The 26,551-nt window shown below is 39.8% G+C and overlaps 1 long non-coding RNA gene across 1 annotated transcript; it reads right to left on the bottom strand.

Moving 5' to 3' along the window:
• Positions 1-1,635: 1,635 nt before the first annotated feature.
• LOC112605095 lies at positions 1,636-26,216 on the bottom strand. The gene is made up of 2 exons (XR_003115347.1): positions 26,115-26,216; positions 1,636-2,783 (listed from the first exon to the last, which is right to left on the bottom strand). It is a non-coding gene; the product is annotated as an uncharacterized LOC112605095 (long non-coding RNA).
• Positions 26,217-26,551: the final 335 nt, after the last annotated feature.

Genomic DNA, 26,551 nt, shown 5'->3' with positions numbered 1-26,551 from the left:
AGTAGGTCTGTCAGTACTAGGAAATGTTGCATAGATTTAGGTTGTAAACTATACAAAATAAGTTTAAAGACATGTGAAACCATGATAATGCAGAAATGGTTTAAAAATTGATTATTGGAGGAAAGTTATCTTATTTTAATAAGGAAGTACTTATACTATAAAAGAACTATAGGCTGGGCGCGGTGGCTCATGCCTGTAATCTCAACACTTTGGGAGACTGAGCTGGGGAGATCCCCTGAGGCCAGGAGTTTGAGACCAGCCTGGCCAACATGGTGAAACCTTGTCTCTACTAAAAACACAAAAATTAGCTGGGCGTGGTGGTATGTGTCTGTAATCCCAGCTATTCAGGAAGCTGAGCCAGGAGAACTGCTTGAACCCTGGAGGCGGAGGTTGCTGCAAGCCGAGATCACAGCACTGCACTCCAGCCTGGGTGACAGAGTGAGATTTTGTCTCCAAAAAAAAAAAACCTGTATATGTGTACAAATTATGTTTCCTGACGTAAATGAGAAATAATGAAAACTGATTGATATTTTAAAATTCAGCTGCATCATTAGAGATCCTTAATGTCCTATCCCTGCTCGTAATTACTGTGATATGCCTGTCAGATCAGGGTTAGGATTCAGGGAGAGCAGCTCCAGGCTGGGGCAGGACAGGGGGTTTATAAATCTCTTCTGGTACCGTACATGGAGCAAGCTGAGACTTGAAAAACACTTGTGCCTTAGGCGGTAGAATTATGACTGCCCTCTGAAGAAGCCCATATGAACTTCCTGGAAGGTGACAGACGTGTGGCCTAATCATTCCTGTTACCTCAGCTCAGCTGATAGCCAGCCAACCTCCAGTCATGATGGTGAGGCCATCCTGTGGCCAGTCAACCCTCCAGGTGGCCACACGTGGGTGAGTGGAATCAGCTGAAGAACAGGAGAACCACCCACCTGACCACATCATCAGACATGTAAAAACAAAAGCAGATACCTAATGAAAACAAAAAGTCTGTCTCATCAGGTATATAGAGTCATGCATCGCTTAACATCGGAAATAGGCTTAACATTGGAAATGTGTCACTAGGCAATTTCATCATTGGGCAAGCATTACAGAGTGTGCTTATACAAACCTAGATGGTATAGCCTACTACACACCTGGGCTATATGGTATAGCTGATTGTTTCTGGGCTACAAACTCTTACAGCATGTGACCATACTGAATACCGTAGGCAATTGCAACTCAGTAGTATTTGTGGATCTAAATATATATAAACATAGAGAAGGTGCAATAAAAATACAATATTATAATCTTATGGGACTGCCGTTTTCTATGCAGGCTGTCCTATTAGAGGTGCACTGTGGATGGAAATGTCATATGCACTACAGGACTGTACTTGATAATACTGCCTTTATTATTATAAATACACTGTGCTTTTTCTCTTTTTTGATGGGGATATTTTGAGATGAGTTTTTCAGAATTCCAGTACTCATGGAGCACAAACTATAGCAGTATTATAAACAGAACTGAGGGGGGCCACATGTAGGCAGACTCCTCGAATACTGATCTTAATGAGGATAGAAGAGAATTCATTGTCTGCCACTATAAAAAGAATATTGAGGACAACTGGTAACTAAATATGATGAACTCAAAGAGTATTTGAGGTTATTTTTGCTCAAGAAAATTTGAAATGTCTTGAAATCATGTAAGAGGTTTTCTCAAATTTGACAGATCTGTACAAAATGCTGCAAAACCAAAAGAAGGTTTTTTTAAGCTATAGAAACAAAACAGCCAGGCATGGTGGCTAACCCCTATAATCCTAGCACTTTGGGGGCTCAAGGTGAGAAGATCACTGTAGCTGGGGAGCTTGAGACCAGTCTGGGCAACATAGTGAGACCTCGTCTCTACTAAAAGGGGGAAAAAAAGGGGGCCGGGCACAGTGGCTCATGGCTGTAATCCCAGCACTTTGGGAGGCCGAGGTGTGAGGATCACCTGAGGTCAGGAGTTCAAGACCAGCCTGACCAACATGGTGAAACTCCATCTCTACTAAAAATACAAAAATTAGTCGGGCATGGTGGTGTGCACCTGTAGTCCCAGCTACTCGGGAGGCTGAGGCGGAGAATCACTTGAACCTGGGAGGTGGAGATTGCAGTGAGCTGAGATCATGCCACTGCACTACAGCCTAGGCAAGAAGAACGAAACTCCATCTCAAAAAAAGGAAAAGGAAAAAAAAGAAAAAAAACAAAACAAATTTTGATCAACTACAGAAGAGAAAACATTGGATTATTTCTATAATAAGATTACAGGATATCTGTAACGCTAATACAAAAGCACTGTCTCATGAAGAGGACATCAAAGAAACTGCATCCCAAAAAGCGTGAGAAAAAATACCACAGAGATGTGTCAGGCAGATAATAAAACAATAGAAATATTGTTTTTAGGGTCCTTGCTTCCAAGATGACAAAGAAAAGAAGAAACAATGGTGGTGCCTAAAAGGGTCACGGCCATGTGCAGCCTACAGATAAGGCTATTAGATTCATCATTCAAAACACAGCAGAAGCTGCAGCTGTTGGGGACATTTCTGAAGAGTGTCTTTGATGTCTATGTGCTTCCCAAGCTGTATATGAAGCTGTGTTACTGTGTGAGTTGTGCCATTCACAGCAAGGTAGTCAGGAATCGATCTCGTGAAGCCCATGAGGACTGAACACTCCCACCTCGATTTAGACCTGCAGGTGCTGCCCCATTACCTCCACCAAAGCTCATGTAAGGAGCTGAGTCCTTAGAGACTGAAGAAACATTATTCTCTGGGAAAAAAGAAAATGGGAAGTATACTTTAAAATATTATTGTTGTTTTAGATTTGGGGATATTTAGGATATTTGACACCTTTTCAAAATTTGTAGTTTGGTATGATTTCTTGTTCTGTTTACATGTTCACTTCTGTACTTAATTTTGCATTTGTAATCTTATGTTATTTTTCTTAAAGAGAACCCTCAAAATTATGTAAGCATCAAGCTACCCCAAACCTAAATCTGGATCTGCCCCTGGTCAGGTTTCAATGCTGGTTTTATGGGAATCACTCGATATGGACTCAAAAATGTCATCAATGATTTCCTTTCTTTCCATCCCTCTGGAATCTGTGATGTCAGCATCCCTCTAATGCTGCTTTTTTGACAGTGACAATGGAGCTGACTTCCTCCACGGAACAGTAGGAGTTCCAAGCTTCCACCTGTACTTTGTGCCATCCAGAAGGAAAGGGACAGCTGGTTTCTCATTGCTGTCTCAGAAGAACTAGAAAGTTCAAACAGAAGCTCCCGTCACTAATGTGATTCCTAAATCAGCCACACTCCCCTTCCTGAACGCTGATTGGCTGAGGTTTGATTACCTGAAGAACTTAATGGTAGCAGCGTGGATGGAATTACTAGAATGGGGTTAACCGTCTCCCCAAGGGTCCTGGCTGGTACACAGTAAAGGTGAAAAGAGTGCTTGGAAGACAACCACAATGTCCAGTGGAGGGAAGACATGAGCACACCTTAGATATTCTATGGACTAAATTCTGCATCAAGTATCAGTCATCTAGGAGACGAAGATAAACAAGAACTCAACACCTCCCAGCTCCTCCTCATTGAGACAGTCTCTTCATTTTAAGACACTGTTTTGGTTTGAGATATTTGATTCTAATACTACTACAAAATGAATTTAGAAACTACAATATATCTCACTTTTAAAGTCTCTACTCATTTGGCAAACAAACAATATATGCCTACTGCATACTCTTCATGGCATGGGCTCCAAAATGAAATTTTTGACATCATGGGTTAAAAAGCTTATTGAGGCTGGCGTAGTGGCTTATGCCTGTAGTCTCAGCACTTTGGGAGGCTGAGGAGGGCGGATCACTTGAGGTCAGGAGTTCTAGCCTGGCCAACATGGTGAAACTCCATCTTTACTAAAAAGAGAAAAATTAGCTGGGTGTGATGGCGCACGCCTCTAATCCCAGCTACTGTGGAGGCTGAGGCAGGAGAATTGCTTGAACCCGAGAGGCGGAGGTTACAGTGAGCCAAAATTGTGCCACTGCACTCCAGCCTAGGTGACAGAGTGAGACTCCATCTCAAAAATAAAATAAAAAAAAAAAAGCTTATTGAGACGTCTTAAGTGAAAAATTAAAATAATAAAATGTTTGCATAACTGAAACAAATATTTGTTCAAGATGACAATAGAGGAGATGATGCAAGATGGTACAAGAATAGCTTCCAATGAGTAGTACAGATAATAATAATAGCTACAGGAGTTGGCTTCCATATATGTGTGTGTGTATGTGTGTGTGTTGTGGTTTGCATATATGTGTATATGGAAGCTATTACACTGGGTTTTTTAAGGAAGATATCACTTCTTACTGGGACCGTAGATGGCTGTCCTAGCATTGGCCTGAAGTGTATACATGAAATTTCACTTTTAAGTTTGTTATCAGTTACTTCCAATCTGAGTAACAGATAGGAAGCAGACACAAGTATGCACTTTGACTTGCAGTATTACTCTCAGTATTCAGTTATTTTGTTGTTCAGCACACTTCCCTGTGTCAGAGATGAGACAGAAAGTGCAATCATTGGCCAGGCACAGTGGCTCACCCCTATAATCCCAGCACTTTGGGAGGCTGAGGCGGGTGGATCATTTGAGGTCAGGAGTTTGAAACCAGCCTGGCCAACATGGTGAAACCCCATCTGTACTAAAAATACAAAAATTAGCTGGGCGTGGTGGTGAGCACCTGTAACCCCAGCTAGTCGTGAGGCCCGGGAGGCTGAGGTTGTAGTGAGCTGAGACTGTGCCATTACACTCCAGCCTGGGTGACAGAGCGAGACTCCATCTTGAAAAAAAAAAAAAAGAAGAAAGAAAGAAAGAGAGAAAGAGAGAGAGAGAGAAAGAGAGAAAGAGAGAAAGAAAAGAAAAGAAAGAAAAAAGAAAAGAAAAGAAAAGAAAAGTGCAATCATTACTGCTTCAGTAGACTGAGGGGTTTGCTTAGAACGTAGTCCTAGTCTAGCATTTCATAACTTGTTCTCTTAGTTGCTAAAGAAGGTGAAGTGGTTCAATGGAAAGAGCACTAGTCCAGGACACAGGAGACTTGGTTCTACTTCCAGTTCTACTACTAATTTACATGACACCTTAGGAAAGTCACAGCCTTTCTGAGCCTTAGTTTGCTGGGAACGTAAGCTAAACTCCCATACAGATTATTTCCCTATTCTGTACTTTCTAGCCTCCTTGAAGGGCTGCTTCCCTATTTTGAATTATTTTGCTGGACACTCTAATGGTCAGTCTATCCTCACAAGCCACTTCTCTGCCTGGTTACCACTTCCTCTTCTCAGAAGTCCCCTTTCCTTGTACTGGCTGTCTTGCCTTTGTTGATAATTATCTGCTCACCTCCAGCAGCCATGCTACAATATTGCATGCACTGATAATTTTTTAACCTTCATCTCTAGCTCTGAGTTAGCATTTAGATTCATTTATTGCACAAATATTTATAAATCCCTATATATGCCAGGCACAGAGTTAGAAATAAAATGTTAAACAACAACAACAAGTTTGCTCCTTTAAAGCAAACAATGGATAGATGCACCAAGGAGCTTATAGTGGTAGAGGGGAGTCACAAACAAAGGTCTTTTGCTCCAACTATGAGAACTTAAGCAAGTTGTTTGAATTCTTAGGTCAGCTTAGATGAGTCTAGGACTTCTTCCATTTCCAGAAATCTCTAATTCTGCTTCGACCTTGTTCTATTTTGTGAAAATGTATCTTAAATTTCAACAACAACAACAACAAAAACAAGATAGATAATCTAAATGCATTAAATAGTAACTCAGAGTGAGGGTAGGTTTTATTAGCTCTGTATACAAAGAAAAACACATTATTGAAAACCTGATTTATGTGTGTGTGTTTAGTAAAATTCAATACGGTTTTGTTTCCAAATAACAGTTCTTCAGAAGATCCTGAAAACCCGATTCAGGGTTACAGTCAAATAGAAATAATTTATAAAAATAGTTAAGTCTCACAGAGGTGAAATTACTAAGACAACTTTCAGGACTCAGTATAGGCAGCTGCTAAGTGTTATCTTTTTCACACACTATGCAAGCTGTATTTGACCACTCCTAAGGGGCCCTGGTCTAGCCACCACCTCCACTCCAGGCCAAGCCAAATGGCTGCTGTATCTTCTCTCTCTCTGCCTCCCTGATCCATCTCCAGGACTATGAGTTCTTCAAAATTCCTTCTGCAAAACACTCTGGCCTTTTTTTGTCTTGGTCCTGAAAAATTCATCTTCTAAGTGAGATTCTATATAAAAATCTATTAAACTTCTAGACTAGTTACTATCTTTATATTCAACATTTTTAAATGCCTATTTTGATGTTTTCAGTACATTACTGTCTGGGTAGATTACTTAGTTAGGGACTGGGCCACTGGAGACCTAGCTCCCAGTCCTTTCTCTGCCATTAACTAGCAGTGGGATATTCCATGAGCTTCTCAATCTCTTTAAGCCACCATTCTGCAATCTACAAAATAAGGAAATCAGACCAGATATACTATTTTTAAATTGCTAATTGTGCAAGTAATGCATGCAATATATTCTCCATATAAATTTTAAATACAATGCAGATAAGTTTGAAGTCTGCTTTGTACTTCCCCCACCGTTTTCTCAAGCCCAGTACCTTTTCATCTCTCTGGTGTTATCAGTCTGGCATATCTTCTTCCAGAATACTTTCCTTACATTTACATAAGCTCCCCACCAGATTTAATATTTTACATATGAAAAACTAAGCAGTAATTATGCAAAGAAATGAGAATTCAACTTGTGTACAAATGCATCGTTTTCCATATGGGAACATTTTCATTTTTGGCCCTAATGAATGTTCTAAAAACAATGTTAAATCTAAAATCAAAACACTTTTTATAATGCAAAACTCAATATATCTGCTACAAAGAACTCACAAAATATAAATATTAATAAAAAAGAGAAACGTCAATATGAGTGACATATTTTATAATCTTTAGTTATGTAAAAGGTTTACAAAAAGGGAAACTTCTAGGGGTAAATATTGTATAATTTTATTATTAGAATTTTTTTTTTTTTTTTTTGAAATGGAGTCTCGTTTTGTCACCCAGGCTGGAGTGCAGTGGTGCAATCTTGGCTCACTGCAACCTCGACCTCCCAGGTTCAAGTGATTCTCCTGTCTCAGCCTCCTGAGTAGCTGGAATTACAGGCATGCACCACCACTCCTGGCTAATTTTTGCATTTTTAGTAGAGATGGGGTTTCACCATATTGGCCAGGCTGGTCTTGAACTCCTGACCTCAGGTGATCCTCCTGCCTTAGCCTCTCAAAGTGCTGAGATTACAAGCATGAGCCACCATGCCCAGCCTTTTTTTTTTTTTTTTTTTTTTAATTTTGAGACAGAATCTCACTTTGTTGCCCAGGGTGGGGTGCAGTGGTGCCATCTCTGCTCACCGCAACTCCACTTCCTGGGTTCAAGCGATTCTCATGCCTTAGCCTCCCAAGTAAGGATTATAGGCATGCGCCACCATTCCCAGCTAATTTTTGTATTTTTAGTAGAAACGAGGTTTCACCATGTTGCCCAGGATGGTCTCGAACTCCTGAGCTCAAGTGATTCACCCTCCTAGGCCTTCCAAAGTGCTGGGATTTCAGGCATGAGCCACCGTTCCGGGCCTATTAGGAATAATTTTTATAACCTCCATTACTAACTCTATTAATAGCCTAAGTAGCCTATCAGGCACACACTGTCCGTTGAACTTTTATTGTAAATAGCTACTATATCTACAACTGCTTTTTAGGTGAATCAACAATGCCACTTCCTAAAGTTATCCAGTCATCAGGACCAATGAGAAAGTAGAAAGAATAGGCCATTATAATGATTGATTTTGTATGTCAACTTGGCTGGGCCACAGTGCCAAGATATGTGATCAAGCATCATTCTGGATATTACTGTGGGGGTATTTTGGGTGAGATTACAACTTAAATCAGTGGATTTTGAGTAAAGCAGATTGCCTTCCATAATGTGGGTGAACCTCATCCAGTCAGTTGAAGGCCTGACCTCCCCTGAGTAAGAGTAAATTCTGCAGCCTTTAGACTTCAAGTGCAACGTTGACTCATCCTTGCATCTCTAGCCTGCTGGCCTACCCTGCAGATTTTGGACTTGTCAGTCTCCATAAGTGAGCCAATTCCTTAAAATACATTTCTTTCTGTTGGTTCTCTTTCTCTGGAGAAACAGAATACATCCTGTTGGTTCTCTTTCTCTGGAGAATCCTGTCTAATACAGTTACCCACACACACACACACACACACACACACACACACACACAAAAATTCTGTTCTATTTATATATAATTAACATGCCATAAAATTCACCCACTTAAAATGTACAATTCAGTGATTTTTGTCATAGTCACAGAGTTGTGCAACCATCACCACAATCAGTTTGTTTTTTTTATTTACTTATTTAAAATAAAGTAGAGATGAGATCTCATTGTATTGCCCAGATTGGTCTCGAACTCCTGGACTCATGTGATCCTCCCACCTTGGTATTTATTTATTTTTTAGAGATGGGGTCTCCCACTGTCACCCAGGCTGGAGTGTAGTGGCCCAATCATAGCTTATTGTAACCTTGAACTCCAGGGCTCAAGTGATCCTCCTGCCTCAGCCCACTAAGTAGCTAGGGTTACAGGTGCACACCACCAAGCCCAGCTAATTTTGAAAAATATTTTTTGTAGAAATGGGGGTCTCACTATGTTTCTCAGGCTGATATAAAACTCCTGGCCTTAAGCAATTTCCCCACCTCAGCCTCCCAAAGTGCTGGGATTACAGGTGTGAGTCACTGCACCTGGCCTTGTTTTCATTTCTTTTAGGTATATACCTAGGAGTAGAATTGCTGAGTCATATGGCAACTCTATGTTAAACTTTTTGAGGAACAGTCAGACTGTTTCCAAAGAAGTTGCACTATTTTGCATTCCCACCAAAATTATATGCAAGTTCCAATTTCTGCACATCCATGCCAACACTTGTTATTTTCCATCATTTTTATTTTAGCCATTCTAGTAGGTATGAAATGGTATCTCTTTGTAGTTTTGATTATTATTTTTCTAACAATGAATGACATCAGACATCTTTAAAAAAATTTTTTTTCTACATCAAGCATCTTTTCATGTGTTTATTGGCCATTTGTAAATCTTCTTCGAAGAAATCTTTGTTCAGACCTTTTGCCCATGCTTTAATCATTGTCTTTATTTCTGAGTTGTAATAGTTATTTACATATTCTAGATACAAGTTCCTTATCAGATATAAGGTTTGCAAAAACTTTCTCCCCTTCTATGAGTTGTCTTTTCACTTTCTTGATGGTGGTGTCTTTTGAAACACAAAAATTTTAAACTTTCGTGAAATTCAATTTATTTACTTTTTTCTTTTGTTGTTTGTGTTTTTGCTGTCAAACCCAAGAAACCATTGCCTTTCCAAAGTCATAAAGAGTTACATCTATGTTTTATTCCAAGAGTTTTGTACTTCTAGCTCTGGTAGTTAGGTCTTTGATCCATTTTGAGTTTTTTTTTTTTTTTCAGGTGTGGTCTCCCTATGTTGCCCAGGCCGGACTCAAACTCCTGGGCTCCCACTTCAGCCTCCCAAGTACCTGGGACTACAGGCATGTATTACCATACTTTGCTCATTTTGATTTATTCTTACATATGTTGTGAAGTCAGAGTCTATCTTCATTCGTTTGTATGTAGATACTCAGTTGTCCCAGCACCATTTTGCTGAAAAGACTATTCTTTTCCCATTGAATTGTCTTAGCACCATTGTCAAAAAATCAACTGACTGTAAATATAAGAGTTTATTTCTGAACTCTCAATTCTAGTCTATTGATCATATGTCTAGACTTTTGTCAGTACCACACTCTCTTGATTAATGTACCTTTGTAGTAAGTCTTGAAATTAGGAAGTGTGAGTCCTTCTACTTTGTTCTTTATTAAGATTGTTTGAGTACCTTGCACTTCCATATGAATTTAGAGTCAGCTTCAATTTTCCACTTTTATAAATGGTAGCTGGGGGCTGGGCTTGGCAGCTCACGTCTGTAATCCTAGCACTTTGGGAGACTGAGGCAAGCGGATCATTTGAAGTCAGGAGTTCAAGACCAGCCTGGTCAACATGGTGAAATCCTGTCTCCACTAAAAATACAAAAATTAGCCTGGTGTAGTGCCACATGCCTGTAGTCCCAGCTACTCATGATGCTGAGGCATAAGAATCACTTAAACCCAGGGGGCAGAGGTTGCAGTGAGTCAAGATTGTGCTACTGTACTGCAGCCTGGGCAACAGAGTGAGGCTCTATCGAAAGAAAGACAGAGAGAGAGAGAGAGGAATGAAGGAAGGAAGGAAAGAAGGAAGGAAGGAAGGAAAGAAGGAAGGAAGGAAGGAANGAAGGAAGGAAGGAAGGAAGGAAGGAAGGAAGGAAGGAAGGAAGGAAGGAAGGAAGGGAAAATTTAAAAAGGTAGCTGGATTCTAGAGGCTGAGATGGGAAGATCACTCAAGCTGGAGTGGTCAAGACTGCAGTGAACTGTGATCATGCCACTGCACTCCAGCCTGGGTATAGAGTGAGACCTTGTCTCTAAAACAAAATAAATAAAATAAGGCATCTAGGATTTTGATTGGAATTGCATTGAATCTGTAGATCGATTTGGAAAATATTGTCATCTTAATGCTAAGTCTTCTAATTCATGAACATGGCATGTCTTTCATTTATTTAGATCTTCTTTAATTTCTTTCAACAATATTGGATAGTTTTCAGATTATAGGCTTGCACTTATTTTAATTCATTCCTAAGTATTTTAATTCCTTTTGATCCTTTGAATATGGGAATTATTTTCTTAACACCATTTTCACTTTATTTATTTATTTATACATATATATATATATATATATATATATTTTTTTTTTTTTTTTTGAGACGGAGTCTTGCTCTGTCTCCCAGACTGGAGTGCACTGGTGCGATCTCGGCTCACTGCAAACTCCACCTCCTGGGTTCAAACGATTCTCCTGCTTCAGCCTCCTGAGTAGCTGGGATTATAAGTGTGTGCCACCATGCCCAGATAAGTTTTGTATTTTTAGTAGAGATGGGGTTTCACCATGTTGACCAGGCTGGTCTCGAACTCCTGACCTCAGGTGATCCATACCCCCTTGGCCTACCAAAGGGCTGGGATTACAGGCATGAGCCACCACACCCAGTCTAACATTATTTTTAAATTGCTCATTGGAGTATATAGAAATACAATTGATCTTAGACCAACCTGGGCAACATGGTGAAATCCTCTCTCTACAAAAAATACAAAAAATTAGCTGGGTGTGGTGGTGCACACCTGTAGTCTCAGCTACTCAGACGGCTGAGGTGGGAGAATCACCTAAGCCTGGGAAGTCAAAGCTGCAGTGAGCCGTGACCATACCACTGCACTCTCACCTGGGCGACAGAGTGAGACCCGGTCTCAAAAAAAAAAAAAGAAAGAAAGAAAAGAAAAGAAAAACAATTGATCTTGTATGCTGCAACCTTGCCAAACTTGTTTATTAGCTCTAAGAGTTTTTGTAGATTCCTTTGGATTTTGTATACACAAGATTGTGCCATTTGTAAGCAGAGGTAGTTTTACTTCTTCCTTTCCAATCTGGATGTTTCATTTCTTTTTCTTACATAATTGTCCTGGCTAGAATCTGTAGTGTAATGTTGAATGGAAGCAGTGAGAGCAGATATCCTTGTCTTATTCCTAATCTTAGGAGGAAAGCTTTCAGCCTTTCACTATTAAGCATGATGTTACCTGTGAGATTTTCGTAGATGTTTTTCTCTAAGTTGAGAAAATTCCCTTCTATTCCTAATTTATTGCATGTTATTATCATGAAAGGGTGTTGGATTAGTCAAATAAAGAAAAGCTTTTGAGGCCGGGTGCGGTGGCTTACGCCTGTAATCCCAGCACTTTGGGAGGCCAAGGCAGGCAGACTGCTTGAGCTCAGAAGTTTGAGACCAGCGTGGGCAATGTGGTGAAACTCTGTCTCTACGAAAAAAAAAAAATACCAAAGAAATTAACTAGATGTGGTGGCACACACCTGTAGAACTACCAGGCAGGCTGAGGTGGGGAGGATCACTTGAGCCAGGGTTTGGAGGCTGCAGTGAGCCCTGATCATGCCACTGCACTCCAGCCTCAGTGACAGCTGAGACTCTGCCTCAAAAAAAAAAAAAAAAGAGCTTTTGAAAATAATGTGAATTATATTTTATTTTCATTTAGATATCACTTAAAATTAGAGCATAGCTTATAAAGTAACTAGAGTTGTTAAGAAGGGTATCCTTGGAACTCAGAGGGCTTAATTGGTGCAGTGTTCACCAATTCTGGAATATATGTTAAATAACTTGGGGTTGAGGATACATAAAAGAGCTGAGTAAGTGGGGAAAGATCTCACCTATAGAAGCACAATAAACAATGCAGAGGAACGGCAGATAGTGTGCTGTGGTTAGGTGTAAAATTCATCCTCATGAAACCACTTAACCAGGATTAGACTTCAATGTAAATCACTGCAATGATTTAACTTGAATAAGAATTTCAGAATCCTTATTATAAGCCATTTTGTCAATTATGACTGGACACTTGCCGAGCAGATTCTAAATGTTTTTCTTCTTTTTTTTTTTTTGAGATGAACTTTTGCTCTTGTTGCCCAGGCTGGAGTGCATTAGCGCAATCTCAGCTCACCACAACCTCCACCTCTCGGGTTCAAGAGGTTCTCCTGCCTCAGCCTCCTGAGTAGCTGAGATTGCAGGCATGCGCCACCACGCCCAGCTAATTTTGTATTTTTAGTAGAGACGAGGTTTTTCTATGTTGGTCAGGCTGGTCTTGAACTCCCAACCTCAAGTGATCTGCCCGCCTCGGCCTCCCAAAGGGCTGGGATTACAGGCATGAGCCACTGCACCCAGCCCAAATGTATTTTTTCTTAAGAAGTGAAACATCTTGAGATTTAACTTACCCCCAGAGAAGTATTCCGGGTTAAATATTCCAAGCACAATGTCTTCTCTCTTTCATTAAAATCTGCATAGTTTAGTGACTAATGTTTTTAAACACATATAACTTGCTAACTACAATTATGTCAATCATATAGCTAAATTCAAAAACTTACTGGCCAACTAGCATATTCATCAGCTGGTCACCCTCAATGTGTTCAAAATATGATAGCATCATGTGAATCTTTCCATTCATTCTGTATTTTGCTTTGTTTTAGCAGTGGGAGATGTTTATGCAAGTTCTTGGGAAAGTAGGGGGTGAGAAATGTCAGGCAAATTATCCCCATATATATGACAAAACTGAATCACATTACCTTCTGGTTTGGTTATATAAAAATCTTCATCTCCAGCTGGGTACTGTGGCTGACACCTGTAATCTCAGCTCTTTGGGAGGCCTGGGCAGGAGGATTGTTTGAGGCCAGGAGTTTGAGACCAGTCTGGGCAACAAAGCGAGACCTCATCTCTACAAAAAATGTTTAAAAAAATTAGTCGGGTGTGGTGGTGCCACGTGTAGTTCCAGCTACTCAGGAGGTTGAGGTGGAAGGATTTGCTTGAGCCTAGGATCTTGAGGCTACAGTGAGCTGTGATTGCACCACTGCACTCCAGCCTGGGTGACAGAGGGAGACCCTGCCTTAAAAATAAAGTTAAATAAAATAAAAACGAAAATAAAATTAAGTAATTAATTTAATTTAATAAAAAGATAAAATTTCATTATACCACCTTAAATGGCTGTACCAACAGCTATTGCTTCTCCTTCAAACACAGGCTGTTTGAGAAGAATGCAGTCTCCTTCTCAAACAGCCTGGGTAAGATTATTTTCTTATTCATAACTAAATGGTATATTAGTTAAGATGCTCTTGGGCACATGTAGCAGAAAACAACTCATGTTACCTTTAGCAAAAACAAAAAGAGAGACTTCATTATAAGGACACAGACATCTCATAATCCTCAACATCAGAAATTCGAACAAGCTGGAGGGAAGAACTGAAAAACCACCAGAGTCCAAGCAGTTCTCTTTGGACCTAGTTTATGCTTCTCTTTCTACAGAATACCTGTTTCTTCTTAATCCACATGCGTTGAAAGCAATGGCTATCCCACAGTTTCTGAGTTTACATACATATCTTGGCCAGATTGATTCTCTTTATTCCCTCTCAAGTCCTTGGAGAAGATCTCATTGGCCTAATTTGGATCAGGTGCCTATCTGTGACCAGAGGCGGACATCCTGCTACCGGCAATCCAGCCCCGAGAGCCAGGAGGTATTCAATGGGTCTTTTATAAGGTAGGATTATATACTAAACAGTGCCTACAACAAATGGATAGGGCTATACAAACCCAGTTCCTCTCTCAAATTCAACAAAAACATGAGTCATCCCTTCTCTCCTGGGATGAAACAACTAAAGGCACAGAGAAAATCCCAAGAGCATTAGAGAAATCAATCTCCCTCCACACAGAAATATCAGTTCTAGTGTAAGAATAAGCTAAGCTGGCTTATCAGTGACACACTCCAACTGGATGACTGCCATGCCAAAATACACCTGTAAAGTCAAATGCCACATTAAACAATGTGTGTTCATTCTTGTTCCCTCGATGCTTTGCTTAAATCTTATGGGTTATGCAAGCATAACATCTCCCACTGCTAAAACAAAGTATTTTATGTGTAAGATAACCAAAGCATTTAGGCTAATAATAAAGCAATTTGTGCTTATAGCCTTTATTTGGAAAAGGCAAACGATTTAAATGTTAACTTTAAGGGGTCACTGAACTGATAATTATCTATTGTTTTGTTTACTTTTTACTTTCCCCTAAGGGTTTGCTAGTCTGTGGATATATTAGTAAGTGTGGGACATCTTGCATAGGAAAAAAAAAGTTACTTTTAGATATAAATTTAAAGTTGAGATGTTTAAAAAATAATTTTAGGTACAGTTACCACAGATTTTCCCCTTACAGATGAATAATTTGCTAGACTGAGTTCTAGGAATACCTAAAACTCGTCTTTTTCCCTAGCAGATAACAATTCATGTTAAGTAGGCACTGTCTCTAAATATATTCTCCTAGTCTCATCTTTCAACATTATCTGCTAAATTTAGCTACAGATCCTTAAGTTACATTTTTTTCCATAAATGGTGTTAAGCAAAGGTATTCTAATGTGGGAAGTACATAGTGCAAGGTAGAAATAATCTTGGTTTTATTTCTGATGCTCTGTTTGACATTGGAAAACTTATTTTGCCTTCTTATTCTGTAAATTTTATACAATGACAATGCTTTACAGCTTTGTGGTAAGAAAAAAATAAGAAGATGTAGCAAATATAAAAATTGCTATGATGGCTGACACTGTTGTTGGTGATCTTGCTCTGCTTATAGGAACACAGACACCATTTGCCTTAGACTTAACTTTCAGAAATTCAACCTTTAGAGTCTCAAGTAAGTTAATAATAATACTTGCATTTGTATAATGTTTTACAGCTTGCAAATGTTATTCATTTACTCCACATAAATGTTACATGACAAAGGTGTTACCATCAGAGGAGACAGAGGCTCTGAGATGTCAACAGATCTGCCTAAGTAGACACAACTGGTAGTAAAATTAGGATTCAAATCTCAGATTCAAACTCCATCTGTTGACTCTAGCTCCAGCATTTTCCTTTATTTGTAGTGGAGCTAGTCTAATGTTTTTAGAAGCTTCTGATCCTTTTTCTCATCCTAATTTATAATATAGGAGTCAAGTGGAGAAATTCACCAAAGAGCATTTGGCCACCATGCCCGGATTGGTCAGAGATCCTGATGGCTTCCTTTAGCCACTTAAATTTTAACTTCCTTTAAGTACTTCTTTAACTCCTCACCCTACTTATTTGTTATTTGGCTATGCTTTTGTCCCTATTAAACAGAGATGTCTTCAATTTCAAAATAATGTAATACATCCTAGATTGATACCAGTCAAGGGAACACAGAATAAGGGAAAGGAACAAATGATAAGTCAGATGATTTTATGGCACAGTGGTTTGGCATATGCCTAGTAACACATGGCTGGGTTCAAATTCAGATTTCTAAATAACCTCAATTTCCTTACTGGAAAATGAGGTCAGCAATATCTATTTCATATGGTTGAAGCGTGCATTAGTTTGTTTTCACACTGCTATAAAGAACTACTTAAGACTGGGTAACTTATAAAGGAAAGAGGTTTAATTGACTCACACTTCTGCATGGCTGAGGAGGCCTCAGGAAACTTACAATCATGGCAGAAGGCGAAGGGGAAGCAAGGCATGTCTTACATGGTGACAGCAGAGAGGAGAAGGGGATCCACCACACACTTCTAAACCATCAGATCACGTGAGAACTCCCTCACTATCACAGGAACGGCATGAGGAAAACTGCTGCTGTGATCCAATCACTTCCCACCAGGTCCCTCCCTCAACACATGGGGATTACAATTTGAGATGAGATTTGGGTGGAGACACAGAGTCAAATCATATTAGAGTGAGAGTTGAATAAATACATGGTGTATGGAGGGATGTATGGTGTGTGTATAAATAAATATTTATTAGTGGTTGGAAGAATGATTGGTACAAAACAAATGCACAACAAATAAAAATTGCATGACTTCAGAAGGAGAAATTTGTAAATAAGTCATATTTGAAAGAGTCTCTGAACACCGGTAAGTAGCACGTATTAGTTTCACAATTTCCTGTTGTTCCATCTTGTTGTAAGTGCTGATGATAGTGAACTTTAGGCAAGAATTTATTCACCTGAGGATGCATAAACACAGCCTAGAGGACACTTCAACAACGCCCTTAAACAGAAAGCAAAATGTAGTTTTCTCATGAATGAGATGCTGCATATCACTTTCCGGCTACAGCCTGTTAAACATTTTATTCACCAATATGTGTAAGGAGCAAAGCCCATGCATGACAGATGGCAACCCAATTCTGGCTTCTCTAAAATGGCTTTCCACTTACTCACACCAGCCCAGGGATCTGTTGAATCAAGCACTACAAATGAAGCCTCAGCTCTGAATACTATTTCACAGGGTGACTCAGAGACCAACTGTGTTTTTCCTCATCAGTGATAGCCAAGCATTGAAACACGGTCTGAATTCAGAGTCTGGATCTAAAGAAAGTGTACGTGCAATTGGTCATCCAACTCCAACAAGTTTATGTATGTACATAAAAGCATAGGAGAATAGAAAAATCATTTGATCAGCCATTAAATTATCAATAGCAATCAGGATTTAAACAAAGTACCTGGGCCTCATATAGTAAACACCCAATTCAAAGAGCAAAAATCCAAGGACTAACCTTGATGCCTCTCTTTTCCTTAACCTCCCCTACATCCAGTCATAACAATTTCAAATGTTAACCCTTAAATCCAGGCACTTCTCTGTGTTACCACTGCAACTCCTACTCTAAGCCAACATCATCTATCCCTTGGGTCCCTCTACATTTATTTATTTATTTAGAGATGAAGTCTCTCTCTGTCACCCAGGCTGGAGTGCAGTGGCATGATCTTGGCTCAGTGCAACCTTCACCTCCTGGGTTCAAGCGATACTCTTGTCTCAACCTCCCCAGTAGCTGGGATTACAGGCCTGCACCACCACACCCAGCTAATTTTTGTATTTTTAGTAGAGATGGGGTTTCACCATGTTGGTCAGGCTGGTCTCGAGCTCCTGACCTTGTGATCCGCCCGCTTTGGCCTCCCAAAGTGCTGCCATTACAGGCATGAGCCACCGTGCCTGGCAGTCCCCCTACATTTAATCTAGACCCTCCTTGATGCAATCTGAAAGAGCTCTTCCAAATGCAAGCTTGGTCCTGTCACTGCCTCCACATCATTCTTGCAGCTTAAAGCCTTAAATGTCTTCCCTTTGTACTTATAATTAAGATTAAAACACTTAGCATGATCTATAAAGTACAGTGTTTTTAGTTACCACAGTGTACAACTAAGTACACTCAGGGCTTTTAGTTACTAAAAGCAGATGTGGACTCTGGTTAATTTAAAAAGCAAAGAAATGTATTAAAAAGATATTGCTACTAGGAAGAAATGAACTCTGGCCCATTCAGACAAGAAAGAAATTTATAAAAGGATATGGCCCCCAGGAAGGTTGGGAGCCAAGCTAAGGAAATAGATGCCACAGCTTGCACTGCCAACACCATGGAAACCACTGCCAGAGCCACTGCCACACCTGCCAAAGCCAGAGGAGAAGCCCTCACTGTTCTGCTTCTGGCTCCTGACCCAGATACTGGCTGGGTGCTGTTGACTGGCTGAGACTAGGTCCTGCGCCCACATCTAACCACCTGGGAGCTGAGCTTATATAATAGGAAGGCAGTGGGCCTCCCACCAAGACCCCTAAAGTAGGGAATTCCCCATACACAAGAAGGGGTTTCAAAAAATGCTGAGCAGCCAAAAGAAAGAAACCTGGTATGGTGGCTCATGCCTTCATGGTCCCTGCACTTTTGGAGGCCAAGGCAGGAGGACCACTTGAGCCCAAGTTCAACACCAACATGGGCAACAATAGCGAGACCCTGTCTCAAAAAAGAAAAAGAGAGAAGAAAAGAAAAGAAAGAGAAAAGCATCCACTGCATCCTATAACCCATAATTTGGCCCTTGCCTACCCCTTCAACACCATCTCGCCCCTCCTTCTCTACACTCCAGCTACACTCTCCTTCCTTCAAACAATTCCCCTGAAGAGCTCTTATCTCTGCCTAGAATGCCCCTTTCACCACCACTAGTCCCACCCTCTCTGGTCTGGGCTCGAGTCAGTGTCCTGGCAGGAAAAGGATGACACACCCATGGGTGAGTTCCATGAGGGGACCATTTAGAAAGATATGAGCATGGTTAAAGGAAGCCAACTAGCTACAGGGAAACATTCTGAACTAGCAACAGCTGGAATCCTTTATCACCCCCTCATCTAAAGGAATAAGTGGACAGCTGGTTCCCAGAACCTAGAAAGAATAGCTGTGGCCTTCAGCAAAGAAAAGAAGCTAATCTATAGCCTGGCTGGGAAGCGGAGTAAATTGCCCGATTTCACTCTGCTCCCACCACCCAGTCTCCTGCTGATGCCTCTCCTGGGTCAAACCCAGCCTGAGGCCAGAGGGACAGGTTACTTGTTGATGCAGGCCACAGAGGCCGCCTCCTGGAGCACACAGCAGGGTCGAGAAAGATGGAGGGTGAATCTAAAAGGGCTAATGGAAAAAAATCCAGTGTCTTTTGTTTTAGATTATTTTCCCTAACAGCACTGAACTCTCTTTGTATCTATATTATTAAAAGTGGTTTAAAAATTATTACAGCCAGGTGCAGTGGCTCACACCTGTAATCCCAGCGCTTTGGGAGGTGGAGACAGGCAAATCGCTTGAACCCAGGAGTTCAAGACCAAACTGGGCAACATAGTGAGACCCTGACTCTATTTTGAAAAGAAAATAAATAAATAAAATAAATCATTATTGTTATTATTATTATTTTCTATTTTCTCCACTGGATTGTAATTTCCTCAAGGTCAGAGATGGAGTCTATCTGTGCTTACCATTGTTCCCCAGGAACTCTCCAGGAACTATCGTAGTACCTGACACACAGATGGGCTTCAGCCAATAGTCGAATTAATTAATGTATCTGAAAAAGGGATATTGTGCTTTAAATAGTCGAATTCTTAAGCCTTTAATAACTAGAATAGAAAAGTCATATCTTTCTACTTCCTTGCTAGCCAGGTTGTTTTCCTGTTTTTTCTTCTTTGTTCATCCAATAAAATGGGCTTCAACTGCAAAATCTCTGTGACCTTGCCTAAACTGAGCTAAAGTTCTAATAGTTTACTTTTATTGTGCCCAAAGTTTATCTTGCTTAGTTAACTTTTCCAGGTAATTTGTTGAGAGCTCATTTTATGGTATACATGTAGAAAGCTAACTTAATCAGGCTTCATGATAACCAGAAAGTCTAAACCACAACGCACAGCAGACATTCCAGTTTAAAACTCTTTGCCTTTGTGCTATATTAAAACATGTCTTGAAACAGGCATGATGCCATGCGATGAATAACATATGGTACATGACAGTCCCTATTTGTATGGAAAATATGTTAATGATATCCTATATAGGAAGTAAAAGTGGAACCAGATTTATTTTTCTATATAGGTTGATCTGGTCTCAGCATCTAAAAATACTGATTCTCAATGTCACAGTGGAAATGAGATGGAGGCTGAAGAGAGATGGCTGGTATGTGAGGTCACTTACAAAATAATCTATCAGATAAAAACAGGTGTATTATCGGGGAGGTCAGAGTCAAAGTAATGTTGAGGGCAAATAAAAGATGTTTAGAGAAGCCCCTGAGCCATAGCAAGGGAGTCCTTCCAGCCTAAGCTCTACTCCAGATCCAGAGAATCCATGCCTTCCTGTGAGAAACAGACTCTGTACCCGCCAGATCTTAATCCCTCCAGCTTTGTGGAATGTGCTTATTTTTTCTGACTAGAGCTCTATGAGACCCAATACCCCCTTTGCATAACAATAGTTTGTAATATCTCCTTTACTCTCCTGAAGTGGAATTCAGAGGCAATGCAATTTATGCAAAACACTTTAAAGCCAATATAATGATCTAACTATGTAAGGTATAAATAAAACACATTTATAGGCCTGGCGCAGTTGTTCACATCTGTAATCTGTGCCTTGCTAACGTTTTATTTTTTTGTAGAGGCAAGGTCTCATTATGCTGCCCAGGGTAGTCACAAACTCCTGGGCTCAAGCAATCCTCCCACCTTATCCTTTCAAAATGATGGGATTATAGTCTTGAGCCACTATATCCAGACCAGACCTTGATTTTATAATTCTGACATCCAGAATTATAAGAAAATGGCCGGGCGCGGTGGCTCAAGCTTGTAATCCCAGCACTTTGGGAGGCCGAGACGGGCGGATCACGAGGTCGGGAGATCGAGACCATCCTGGCTAACACGGTGAAACCCCGTCTCTACTAAAAAAAAATACAAAAAACTAGCCGGGCGAGGTGGCGGGCTCTTGTAGTCCCAGCTACTCCGGAGGCTGAGGCAGGAGAATGGCGTAAACCCGGGAGGCGGAGCTTGCAGTGAGCTGAGATCCGGCCACAGCACTCCAGCCTGGGCGTCAGAGCCAGACTCCGTCTCAAAAAAAAAAAGAAAGTGATCAGAATTATAAGAAAATAAATGTGTTGTATTACATCACTCTGCTTGTGGCCATTTGTTACAGTAGCTATAGGAAACTAACATGCATGGTAACTGATTATTTTCTAAGCCTGATTCTAAAACCTTCTCATAAATTTCATGAACTAATCAATAGGCTCCCATTAAAACTCTTTTATGCTAAAGTCAATCAGAGTTGGTTTCTAGTATGTCCAAAGAAGGACCCAGGCTGGTACAATCATAAGCCAGCCCTCTAAGGTTCACCAATAAGATAACAACATCATCAGCAACTTTGGTCTCTGTTCAGGAGTCAGACTCCCATGAGAGTGAAACTAATTTTCCAGATTAGAGCATGTGTCCACCTCTGTGGTCAGAGGGCAGCCCCACCAGAACCACACAAATTGGGGAAGGGGAAGTTTGCTCAAAATAATGAATCAAGTGTTTTTACCAAAGGAAGGAGGAAAATAACCCCAGCAAGTCAAAACCAACATATTTTTAATAATGTAATATTTCTAAGACATAAAAGTCATCTTCATATCCAAAAGTTGGATTGCCAAAATAAAAAACCAATAAGGAACTTCCAGCTAAATATGGCAGATTGGCCAGACACGGTGGCTCATGCCTGTAATTTCAGTACTTTGGGAGGCTAAGGTATGAGGATCTCTTGAGCCCACAAGTTCAAGACCAAGCCTGGGTAATATAGGGAGACCACATCTCTGTGAAAAAATAATTAATTCATTAAAATATATATGGCAGATAAATTCAATGTGTTTGTCTTCTCTTTTTTTCTGAAATTTCATCTAAAAATGGTATAAACCATAAGAGCAGGTAGGAAATGAATATCAGCAGACAAAAAAATCAAATATTTGAAAGCTAGGATACAAATGAAAGAATGGTAAATAACATTACTAAGCAAAAGAAGCTAAACACTGTTTTCAAAGCAGTGGATCCCAAGAAGCAGCCAAGCACTTTACCCTGCAGGCATTCAAAAAGGCTGAGGACTTAGAAGAATTTGAGAGCATCCTGTGCATAAAAAGCAGCATTTCATGCCTTATGACTACACATGGGTGGCTAGAGAATCTGATAAAATTCTATCGTACCAAAGTAAAATGTATTTGAGCAAATAAATTAGTAGACCCTACTTACCTCTGGAGAAAATTAATAAATTAGGTTATTAAAAATAGAAATAGATAACTAAAGATTATAAGATATTTGAGGAAAGCATCCTCAACAATAAATCCCAGAAGAAACAAAGACAGTATAGGGAACAAAACAAAACTTTACTAAAATTATAATTGAATCATTGGAGAGATCAAAAAACATTATATCCATAAAATAAGATGATTATTTTTAAAAAAGAAATAATCAGAAGAAGAATAATTTTATAGAAATTAAAAATATGACCATGGCCGGGCGCGGTGGCTCACGCCTGTAATCCCAGCACTTTGGGAGGCCAAGGCGGGCGGATCACAAGGTCAGGAGTTCGAGACCACAGTGAAACCCCGTCTCTACTAAAAATACAAAAAAATTAGCCGGGCGCAGTGGCGGGCGCCTGTAGTCCCAGCTACTTGGGAGGCTGAGGCAGGAGAATGGCAGGAACCCAGGAGGCGGAGCTTGCAGTGAGCCGAGATCGCGCCACTGCACTCCAGCCAGGGGAACAGAGCGAGACTCCGTCTCAAAAAAACAAACAAACAAAAAAACCAGCTGCTTTTGCACACATATTATGTCATCTGCTCCTTAGCGNAAAAAAAAAAAAAAAAAAAAAAAAATATGACCATGAAACAAACAAAAAAAGTCAATAAAATGATTAGAAGATAAAAGCAAAAAAAGCTAGAAAGTAAACTCAAAAGATAAAAAAGATAGACAATGAGAGAAAAAAATAAGATGCTTAAATAATCTTTCCAGAATGTGCAACATCTGACTCATAGGATTTTCAGGAAAAAAAAACAGAAAGAAGAATAAACGGATGGGAAGAAATCATCAAATAAATCCAAGAAGAAAATATCCCAGAGCTGAAATAATGCAATTTAGAATACAATTTCAGATTGGAAGGTCCCACTAAGTGCTCAGCCCAATGAATTAAAAAAGACTTACACCAAGTCACAGTATGGAATTTCAGGAAACTAATAATAAACTTGGAATTGCTAGAGGATTAGGGGTGGGAGGCAAGCACAATAAAAGAATGTGGAATCAGAATGGGCATCCAACTTGCCAGTAGCAACTGAGTTCAGAAGACAATGAAGCAATCCTTTCCCAATTCTGAGGGGAAGTTATTTCCATCCTAGAATTCTATTCATATCTTTAAGTAACAAACAACTGTGCAGGTAAACATACAGGGCATCCATGCGCTCTTGCTCACCCTACTGAAGGGTGAGTCCCAGCATAATTGTTATCAATGGAGTGACCTAACCAAAACAAACAAACAAAAAAAAATGGAAGATGGAAAACAGGGAATGTCCTGGGATGACAATCAAGACAACAACCACTCCAGACAGGAGCAGGAAGATAGAGACCACGAATAGATTATCTGAAATGCTGAATGTAGTATTAGTCAGCATCTGAAAATCTAATGAAACATTTGGTTGAATTGATAGAAAAATAATAAGATGCTGGCCGGGTATGGTGGCTCACATCTGTAATCCCAGCACTTTGGGAGGCCAAGGAGGGTGGGTCACCTGAGGTCAGGAGTTCAAGTCCAGCCTGGCCAACATGGTGAAACCCTATCTCTACTAAAAATACAAGAAATTAGCCGTGCATGGTGGTGGGCGCCTGTAATCCCAATTCTTCCAGAGGCTGAGGCAGGAGAATCACTTGAACCTGGGAGGTGGAAGTTGCAGTGAGCCAAGATTGAGACACTGCACTCCAGCCTGGGCAACAAGAGCAAAATTTTGACGAGAGAGAGAGAGAGGAAGGAAGGAAGGAAGGAAGGAAGGAAGGAAGGAAGGAAGGAAGGAAGGGAGGGAGGGAGGGAGGGAGGGAGGGAGGGAGGGAGGAAGGAAGGAAGGAAGGAAGGAAGGAAGGAAGGAAGAGAAAAGAGAAGAAAGAAAAATGGTAAGATGGAAAACTAGACAATTCTTAACTCAAAAGAAAACAAAAGGTTGTGACAGAACAGGAACATCGCCATCTTGGACAAGCCCCTCATTCTAAAGTCCACCTTAATAAAAAACTGCCTAAATCCAAAAGGCATCAGCCTAATGGCTTAGGCCAGCATGACCTCAAACCACAAATAACATCTCTAACCAGAAAGTTTCCAAACCCCTCCCTGACCAGAGACATGCTAGCCATGAGATAACCCCCCTCCAGTGGGGAAGATGCCAGCCTTGAGATAACCTCTGTCCGGGTGGAAAGATGTCTGCCCCAAGATAAACATCCCTCCTCCCAAAGACATTCCAACCCCACCATAAAACTTCTCCCTCATACAGAAACATTCCAAGCTTATGATAAACCCCCTCACCCTAAAACCAATATATACTCCTAGTCTGTAAGAGAAACCACTACTGACCCAAAAAAATATATATATATACACATTTATCTCATCATCGTCATTGTCGTCATCATCATCGTTGTCGTCGTCGTCATCATCATCATCATCATCATCATCATCATCATCATCGTCCAGAAGCCCCCCTCATATTTTATCTAAAGTAAACCTGTCTTAACTGCCAAGTCGCATTTTGTGTTTCTTTCCTCTTTAACTCTTACAGATGGTACAATGAAGGATAAGTAGTCAAAGTGCAATACTTGGGTTACCAATGACCAGCAGTGACATCATAATGTAAATACTCAATATTGAATTAACTAGAAATGAGGTTAGAATTATATTAGAATGATAGGAGAGGGAAATATATGTGTGTCAGGAGTTAATAGATAATATCTAAAATTTGTAAATGAAGACATAGCTGTACAATGATGGGCATTTTATATCAGGAAAAACTGCTGAAAATTTAAAAGCCCCTGGGAAGCACAGCTCAGGGGAGGGAGAAGGTACTGCTTTTTTTTTTTTTTTTTAATATAAGCTTTGTAGTACTATTTAATATTTTGTATAGCTTTGTACTAAACAAACTGATAACCCTCCCCCGAAAACGAACCAATGAGAGTAAGTCCAGAGATTATTCACATTTTAGCTTGTATAATGTGTTAACATCAATACTCCATTTAATGTGAAATATCTTCAAAGACCCAATATTTACTAAATTTATGAAGAGATCAATCATTGCTTCATATGCCCTGCCTCCCTCAGGGACCAATATTTGAATTTTCAAAGAATTATTCACAAAGGGAAAAACATTTTCTCCTATTTTCTGTGTGTGAAAAGTGAATATCCCAAAGCATGAAATATGAATTTAAAATATTTGTTTTCCAAATGTTCATTTCTTCTTTACATTTACTACACCACATCTCTTTGGCATTTAATAACCAAATCAAAAGCCTCTCTTTCTCTGCTCTGCCTTAGCCTGGTTCTCACTCAAACCCCTCTCAAATGGTGACCTCATTACATCATCCAGAGCCTTCTCTGCTTTGACTCTTCATTTGAGTAATTCCCACATTTCACCTTACAAATTACCAAATATTCAGTATCCTATAAACAACAGTATTATATACATTTTTGCTGACAACATATATATATAAAAAACAGTAAAGAAGTGTATAAATTCAGAACCTATTAATCCAGAGTAAACAAATTTAGTATGCATCTAATAAAACATACTTCTCTGGTAGACAGAACAGTCTGCCAGTGCTTACATGACTGTAAAAAACTCTCTTAGAATTGAATCAATCAAACATAGACTCAATATTTGTTTCTTTTACATGGGCACTTTTTTCCTCAAAATGTGTCTAACACATAAGTTCTGCCATCCTGAGGCTAATTTTACATACCAAAATGTTCTGATGAACTGTAAAAGGTAGATATTCATTAAAATCAGTATTTATTTTGAAGACTCACTTAAGCAAATTGTTGATTTTATGAAAGCAGTTGATGAGCAAAAAATGTTCTCCTTCCATGGTTCTTCACTCACAATTATGACTTGGCCAAAAACAAACACTGATAATTGTATGAATTTATAGCTGGAAACAAAATATGTGAGAACAGTAAGAAAAATTTCATCACCAAGAAACCCCAAGGGCAGGTTGCATGGTTATGTCATGAAATCAGTCAATCTAGACAATCTAGTTTATGGTTCAAGTCAAAATTCATATCCCTTCCCTATCAACCCAAATATTGAAGAAGAAAATGCACTAGAAAGCTATTTTATCTGAATTATTGGGATAATAGCGATAATTTTCACATAACTTTGCAAATGGAATTAATGTTCTGGTGTGAGCAAGATATTGATAACTTATTTGTCATATCAGATATATTAAATATATATAATGAATAAA

This window comes from Theropithecus gelada, chromosome 13 (genome assembly GCF_003255815.1).
Source record: "Theropithecus gelada isolate Dixy chromosome 13, Tgel_1.0, whole genome shotgun sequence".
In the NCBI taxonomy this organism is placed as follows: Eukaryota; Metazoa; Chordata; class Mammalia; order Primates; family Cercopithecidae; genus Theropithecus; species Theropithecus gelada.
Note: the sequence above shows the minus strand (reverse complement) of the source record. Positions and strands in the feature narration are given on the sequence as shown.